The sequence below is a fragment of the Misgurnus anguillicaudatus genome, chromosome 24 (assembly GCF_027580225.2).
Source record: "Misgurnus anguillicaudatus chromosome 24, ASM2758022v2, whole genome shotgun sequence".
In the NCBI taxonomy this organism is placed as follows: Eukaryota; Metazoa; Chordata; class Actinopteri; order Cypriniformes; family Cobitidae; genus Misgurnus; species Misgurnus anguillicaudatus.
In genome coordinates this window covers 33,314,644-33,322,617 of record NC_073360.2, presented here as the reverse complement: position 1 = coordinate 33,322,617, position 7,974 = coordinate 33,314,644, and the positions used below count along the sequence as shown (strand labels likewise).

Genomic DNA, 7,974 nt, shown 5'->3' with positions numbered 1-7,974 from the left:
AAATGCAAGAAAAGTGGGCAGATCCCAACGGAGATAGAGGGGACGAACTTAAGTGTGTAGTGAGATGGTAACAAGGGCGTGGTGAGCTTGAATCTGCTTACGTCACGAGTTACTTTTTGGACCCAACATCCAATATGAAAATTCAACTGCAGTAGCCACCATTCAACCTGAAGAGGGCAGCACTCAGACTTTTTACACCATATAGTATTGAAACACTTTATATCCAAATGTCACAAAACTTACTAAAATAAATGAACAGCACTAATAAAGCATCATTCTTACAGATCTTTAACTAAAAAAAGTTGGTTAAGGGTTTAGTTACTCTTTAACCCTTTATGGGGCAAGTAACCATATTTAGTCACTTCCGCACACATTCAAAGTGCCCTCCCCCTGCCTTCATTTGGAGTAGTAGAGTCATGTAGTTTTCTCTTAGCCGATCAGGGGAGATCAAGCTATCTCATGAATATTAACATCAAGGCATCTGACCAATCAGTAGTGGCCTGGAGCACCTCATACACAGCCATCTTCCAGAAATCAAAAATATTACTTTTTTGAACCTGCCTTCTCCCACAGCAATAGTTATAACATCATAACTAAACATGGTAAGTTGATGTAACTCACAAATTATTTGGTTGAATAGTTGTGTTAAAGATTGAGAGAGTTGTTATTTGCATAGCATTTTTAAAAATTTGCTTAATGTTTGACTGAAAACTAAACGCACCATATTTGATCATATGCCCTGTTCACCTAAGTAGCACAAATGTCCATTTTTAGACATATGCCTTATAAATGTATGTTTTTTTTTATAGTTAAATGGCATACACAGGTACTTATTGTTAGTGTGAGGCCTATTACTGTGTGAATTGATTTAAATTACTAAATATTGGTTTGTGATAAAACACAATTATGAGCAAATATAAGTGGTACTAACAGTAGTTATGAATGTATTTTCTGTTTTTATTCTGTTTTTATATTTTCTATGTCAATACTCTTTTTTCCAGTAGATCTACATTACACTGTTACTGTTTTCCTTAACAAATAAATGAGAGTTGGTTTAATATTAAGCATATTTCTTTTGCAGCTGTCTGCTCGGCAGCTGAGAAGAGGGGTACCATTGTTGTTCCTGTAAACCCAGTCAAGCCAGAATCAGTACCGCAAGACCATGTCTCTAAATAAATGTTCCTTGCAGTTTGTGCCTATAATAAATAAATGTCCCTTGCAGTTTGTGTGTGTTTTTTATCAAATTTTAAAGATTCACTCTCTGTAATTTATTTTACCCTAGACAGGCAAGTGCTCATATATGGTAACTTCGTTGACCTTGATATGCAAACCTGAATTAACTGAAGTTAAACAAACATCTTAAAGATAATAATATATGTGAAATAAAAAAATAACTGTCACAAACTGTAACAGGAAGTGTTTCTGGACCAGTGTTGTTTACATCATTTGAACTGGTCTATAAGTAAGATGGGTGACCAGTCAGAATATATATAATGAATTCCTCCTCTGCATAAAGTAACAATTCGTATCCCACCCCAGACTACGCTCCCATATACACTGTACAAAGTCTTACTTTATTGTCATTCTTCAAACAATTAATGAATAATTAATTAATTAATTGTAGACACCCCAAGAAAATTAACACAGAAAAAAAGACAGATTTTTTATTTTATAACCAGAAAATTAAAAAAAATCTGCTTAGGTCATTGCATAAAATGATTTTTATTTATCTGTTCTTTCTTTTAACAGTAGCTGTCACTAGGAAGCAATGCTTAATGAAGCTTCGGGTAAACATTTGGGTGAAGCAATGGGCTGCGAGGTGTCAGTGGTTCTTTTCTGTAATATTGCACAAAAACAACTAAGCCAAGCATAACATTCTAACAAACTAACCACATGCAGAGTATATATACATGACAAGAACCAATCACAATGCAGAAACAATCAATAACCATGACAACAAACAGACAGTGGGTGGAGTATCATCAATGAATGTCCATGGTAACAAATGGGACAGCATGGCAGGGAACACGGAAACAATGACCTTTAAAATAAGAGCATGGGACAGGGGAAACAAAAGTACATGATTGTGACTTTTTCTTTAGTTATTCTAGCATTTCTTAAACAAAATTGTATCATGCATTAAATATATAATTGCACTAACCCAATTTTATGATGAGCTGTGATGGCTCATTTCTCATAGTCAGTGATGTTAAGTGATGATGTGACAACTCCCACCCACAAGGGTGCATTGCAACACAAAAAATGTAAATACAAAAACGTGAATACAGTAAAACCTGTTTATAACGATTTTTTCTTTTATTAATCTTACAACATGAATAGTTTATACAAAATGATACTTTTTATCTTTTACTCACCTTTTATGTTAATTCATACTTGTATCACAAAGATTATATTTTAGAGAAGTAATATTTTATACGATGCTTAAATGGTCCCATTCATGTCTTTTTTATTAGGAAATGTGCTCCCCAGACTGTCCAACAACTTGCTATTTCATTTTCATATGTAATAAAACTTAAAAAGCAATTAAGTCTCCTGATTTAAAGGAAGGAGTCTTGGCAATATTGCAAATGAATTCCATCTTGGTTTAAGGAAAACCTACAAAGCTCACATATTGTTTAATAAGAAATTCCTTACAGATAACATCCGTTCACATTGTAAAGGTTTCTAATAACTATTAATAACAGGAAACTGGTCACATTATAAGGGTTTATAAATAACTTCACAACAATGCTGTATTTACCCCTGTAGCCAAAGATTGGACCAATTCCTAACTATATCCCTTTGCTAAAACATACATTTATTCAAATTACATTTAAGACGCAATTACCATGAAATTAGCCTGGTTATCTTTGGTTGGGCTGCCAGTTTTGTTGATCTTGATTAGGCCATGGGTTGGTTTAGGTTGACCTAATTCATTTCTGTTGTGTCCAGGCTCCACAGCCCCACCACCCTTCCTGTAAACATTTTGGTCTCTTCCTCCTCATTGTTTTGGCCCACTCCTACTGTTTTGCTGTTCTGGGCTGCATTTCCCGATAAGTTTTCTCGAGTCTAAGCACACTATGAAGACTTTTAAGGTAAACCTTAACTACATGTAACACTACGCGCCATTCAAAAATTATGTGAAAGAAAAAACTTCTAGAAAGCTTTGGCACAAATAAACAAAACACTTCAAATCACTCAAAGTACAAAGATTTATTACAAAAATTACCAAACCGTTCGTGGACCCCACTTACTTCCATAGTATTCTTTTTCATACTATGGAAGTAAATGAGGTCCACGAAAGATTTGGTTACAAACATTTCTCAAAATATCATCCTTTGTGTTCATTAGAACAAAGAAATGTATACAGGTTTTTAACAACATGAGAGTGAGTAAATAATGACAGAATTTTAAATTTTTGGTGAACTATCACTATAAACTGGGGGACTTCTTCCTCTGCTTAGTTTTTCAGTTCACAAATTCTGCCATCTAAATAGAGAATTTTAAGAAACTGGTTTTTAAAGCGGATGAGAGCTGAGCCTCTCAATGGTTTGTTGCATGTTACGCCCAAAACACACCCATTACTCATTACAAGAATAGGAACAACCCTTTAGACTGTGCGCTAGGCGCACAAACCATTTTGCTTGTCATTAAATTAACAAAAGTGGATTCTAGCACGCCCATTTTGACTGTGCACTGTGCGCTTTAGACAATGCGCTCAGATCATTAAAATAGTGCCCATAAACTTTAATGAATAATAACATTTACCATACAAACACGTAGACATTGACAAAAACACCTATCTGTAATAATCAAGCAAACCTGAACACCTTGACTAGTTGGTTCACCAGGGGCATTTCAAGTTCAAACCAGTGTGCAACGTTATACTACGGTTTTCTGGTTAAACAACATGGAAACGGTGTGCACCAATATGCAACAGGGGCTGCATACGAACGCTTACTGTGCATTCAGACCGCCACCAGCGAAAACGTAATGAGAGCCGGCGGCGAGCAGCGGCGCGTCATGTACAGCGTGATCGTCGAGGAGAGTTGAAATCAGCTCAACTTCATGGTAATGAGATATGACACGGTTTGGTGACAACCAATTGGAAGGCGGAAATGTTCAGCGGCAATCAATCGGAAGGCGGAAATGTTCAGCGGCAATCAATTGGAAGGCGAAAACCTTCGCCTGAGAGGAGTTCAGAGAATGCATTCGAGTGTCAGAGAGTCATCTACACCTTTTCTTTAGCGTCGTTGGCAGGGCAGCCAGAGTTTTTATTGACGCTCTCGCCGGTGTTGGTGTGAATGCACAGTTAGGCAGCTGACTTGTTGCCTCGCTGCCTCATGAAGCAATGACTTTGGAGTCATGAAGGCAGCTTCAAGAAACACATTTGTACATACTTAATAGGCAGCGTAATGGAATTCTGTTTGAAATATAAACAGAAAGCCAGGGTTTGAGATACGTTTTCTCTTTTTGGTGGCTGTGTCAGAACTGGAGTCCAATCAGCAACAACACGTAAATAAACCCCAAAAAGTGGCAGCTCATCAAGTACACCCCTGCGCTTTGGGGCCCCTTGGTAGCCCGGGGACCAAGTTAATTGCCATCCTTTGCCTAATGGGCAAGTCCGCCTTTTCCTATTCAAAATACAGTAACATTTTACTTTTAAATTTATCACTAGAGCACTGAAAGGTAAAAGCTACTAAAATTATCCCCGCAGAAATTATCCCCACTGACAAAAAAACATCTGCCATTTCAGCTACTTGTTTATTGATATTATGATTTATATCAAGAATAAAATATGTCTCATTATTGTTTCAATTTTGTTATTTCATTTCCAATTATTGAAGCCATCAAAAGCACAATATTTACATATGTTTCATGCTATTATAATATGTAAAGTTCTTTTTAAGTTTAAATATCTTTGTCTATTTTGAAGTAAAAGAAAGGCTTACAAATGGTTCTTCTATATAATTGGGTACCTTAATGTTTTTAACATTTTTAAGTGTTTGGTTATTTAAAGGGACATTTCACTGGTAGAAACATTAATCTTTATTGAAAGTGGGTTATATTAGTGGGTAGTCGAAATGTTACATAAATTTAGAATTTGGTGCCTATTTGACCGAGAAAAGAAAGAATGTGTCTTTAGGGCGCATTGGTATGGAAAACTACAACTCCCACAATTCACAGATCTGCAAGCCACTCCCACTAATCCAGAGCACAGCTCAGCTGTCTGCTATTGTGTACATATATGCCACGTTAGTATAAGAAAGAAAATAGAAACACTCACTTTATAGCCGTTTATCCCTGCAGGCTTTGGCTGTTGCTTCCAGTTTAGGATTCTAAAATATGTATCCAGGACGCCGCTGTCCATATACGGTACGAAGCTTGGGTGGTTGGTTCACCACACAAACTAATTGTCTCTTAGGAGCAGGCTTCACTCAGTTTCTTATTTATTTCTGAGAGTGCTTGGCCAAACGTGTAAATAATCCCAAAGAAGAAAATGCCGCACACAAACGCGTCCACCGCACAATATGTTTACTCCACAGATGCGCCGGCTCAGCGCCTGTGCTCTTGAGCCGAAACGCATATGTGAAACAAACATGCCCATACGCAAAGTACCTCTCTTTCCCGAGACCATTCACCACACAAACGTCCATATCCTGATCTGATGCAGACATTTCGTACAGAAGGCACACAGTGAGAGTACAGGCACTACTTGTCCGTCCAAGCTCGGGCCAGTCCGGGCTTGTCTATGCAGCAGAGGCTCCGGCCTCCTCCCCGGGCTTCTTACCTCAGCTCTTCGCTGTATTGTGGCTCATAAAGGTGCGGATTAGAGCATCACACTTGTGAAATCCCCCTTTTCCATATCATATTGATTACCGTCTGATATTATTGTAACATGAAGTCTGAGTCGCTCCACATTGTCTGTTAGCTTAGCATAAAGATGGCAGCTGATCCGTTTCTTTTCGGGTATGTTTGTGTATTTTCATAAGTCCCACCCACTGATCAGTAATAGGTCTGTAGTGTGAATGGGTCCCACCCATAGCCCCCCTCCCTTGGAAAAATGAGGAATGAGTGTTTGTAGTCTTACACCCTCAACAAATATATGGCACTTCCTTCTTTCAATGGCGCACAATGACGATTTTTACATCATTGAAAGAAGGAAGTGCAACATTGAAATCTGTATTTCTCCCGTCTCAGGGGAAACAGAGGGAATGATGCACAACCATTCAAAATCATGACTGGCGTTCTAATGATACAAAGCTTAATGCAAATCAGTGAAGTGTCCCTTTAAATGTAATTCTCAGTAAAAACAGCATTGCAATATTTTATGTTTACATTGATATTTTACATAAATAAAAAAACGGTTTGCTTGGGATCTTGCTTATTGGAGACAGACAAAGATACAGATGGCAAACAAAATCAGTAATGCATTTAATATAAAAAGTACTCATAACAATGTTTTACTGGTATTTTTCCGTAGGCTATAAAAAACTGTATTGTGTATACATTTTGGAGATATATTCATTCTACATTTTCATAATTGTTGAGATCTTCAACGTTGCTGTAAAACTCCTCATTCTTAAAGTTTCAAGAGAGACACAGAGAAAAGGTCAGTCGATAACATTTCAGACACTATTTGAAATTGAGTTTTAATTCACAGTGTAAAGAAATGGTTATGATTAGTTATATACTTACAGTGTAGTATTTTGGCTCACTGGATTGCACAGGAAACAAATAAGAGGTAAACATTTTAAGGTATGTAGAACGATTACTATACAATATACAATATACATATTTCATTTTTTTTACAAAAATCAATATAGTATTAAATCAATATAATACAGCTTTAGAGACTGACTGGGTTCAAATGCACAGTACCTTTTTGGTGATGGCATATAAGTGTTAGAGGAGGGATTGTTTTCTGACACTGCATGTGCATCCTTTGACCTGTGAGCAGATGATTTTATTAAGGCCAATTCATACTGATCCATCAAACGCCATCAAACTTATTCATTTGAAAAAAGAATGGCATTATCGCAAATGTCACCCTAAACACACACAGTCTTCCTACAAGTTTGCATTTTTGTGATGTAATACTGCTTTTGGCCGTCGGGAAGAAGTCTGTTATAAATCTCACACAAGTGCGGGCTCAGAAAAAGTCTGCATCAAGGCCACATATCAACCGATATAGGGGCGCCAATGAGCACTCATAAAACCATAAAATGCCAAATAGGATACCCTACTACGGTCTTCTGGACTTAACTGACAAGTGCATGGGGTGGCCATTGTAAGTCAATGAGACTGAAAATTTTGGCATAAGCCCTGTTCACACCGCCAGCAACTAGCTGCGGCAGAGCATCATGATCTCATTAATTTCAATAAAAGCTTGGCTACTTTCAGCAACAATGATACACCATCTGTATACCTACTGTAAATGAGAAACTATTTGCTTACCTAACTTGCCTAACAAAAACAAAGGGAAGTGTGATACTATATATATAGTATAGTTCAGGCTTCTACATATGGTTACATATGTGGTTAAAAACTAGCTAGATACATAGGCTTACCTTTGATTAGTCTGCAATTCTTGCGTATCATTAGGTGACGACCTACAATTCATATTGACATTGTTATTTTGAGAAGGAATAAGAATATATAACCCATGTTACACACATGTACCTGTTACACTTCTTGTATATGATGATTCCAGCAAGTATACAAATGACAAGCAAGACAAATATAGGGGATAGAATGTAAGCCATATTTGTCTTCATGTCAAAGGTCATCACATCAGTTCCATTTTGGGAAATAGCTAAAGGAACAAGCAAGACATACATTTAGTTTTTTTGTGATGTATATATGAGGACAATAAAGTTGTGCAGAATTGACAATGTAAACCTCTATTAGTAATGTACAGAGTAAAGTATTTAAGGACATCCCCTCATTATTAACTTAGACAAAATATTAAAC

The 7,974-nt window shown here is 36.9% G+C and overlaps 2 long non-coding RNA genes across 2 annotated transcripts; one reads left to right on the top strand and one right to left on the bottom strand.

The window, feature by feature from the left end:
- Positions 1 to 324: 324 nt before the first annotated feature.
- On the top strand, positions 325 to 1,210 carry LOC141361522 (uncharacterized). The gene is made up of 2 exons (XR_012367649.1): positions 325 to 602; positions 1,082 to 1,210. It is a non-coding gene; the product is annotated as an uncharacterized lncRNA (long non-coding RNA).
- A 5,184-nt stretch (positions 1,211 to 6,394) lies between these two features.
- On the bottom strand, positions 6,395 to 7,646 carry LOC141361734 (uncharacterized). Its single transcript, XR_012367893.1, has 4 exons — positions 7,572 to 7,646; positions 6,883 to 6,951; positions 6,700 to 6,718; positions 6,395 to 6,582 (listed from the first exon to the last, which is right to left on the bottom strand). It is a non-coding gene; the product is annotated as an uncharacterized lncRNA (long non-coding RNA).
- Between the last annotated feature and the right edge of the window lie 328 nt (positions 7,647 to 7,974).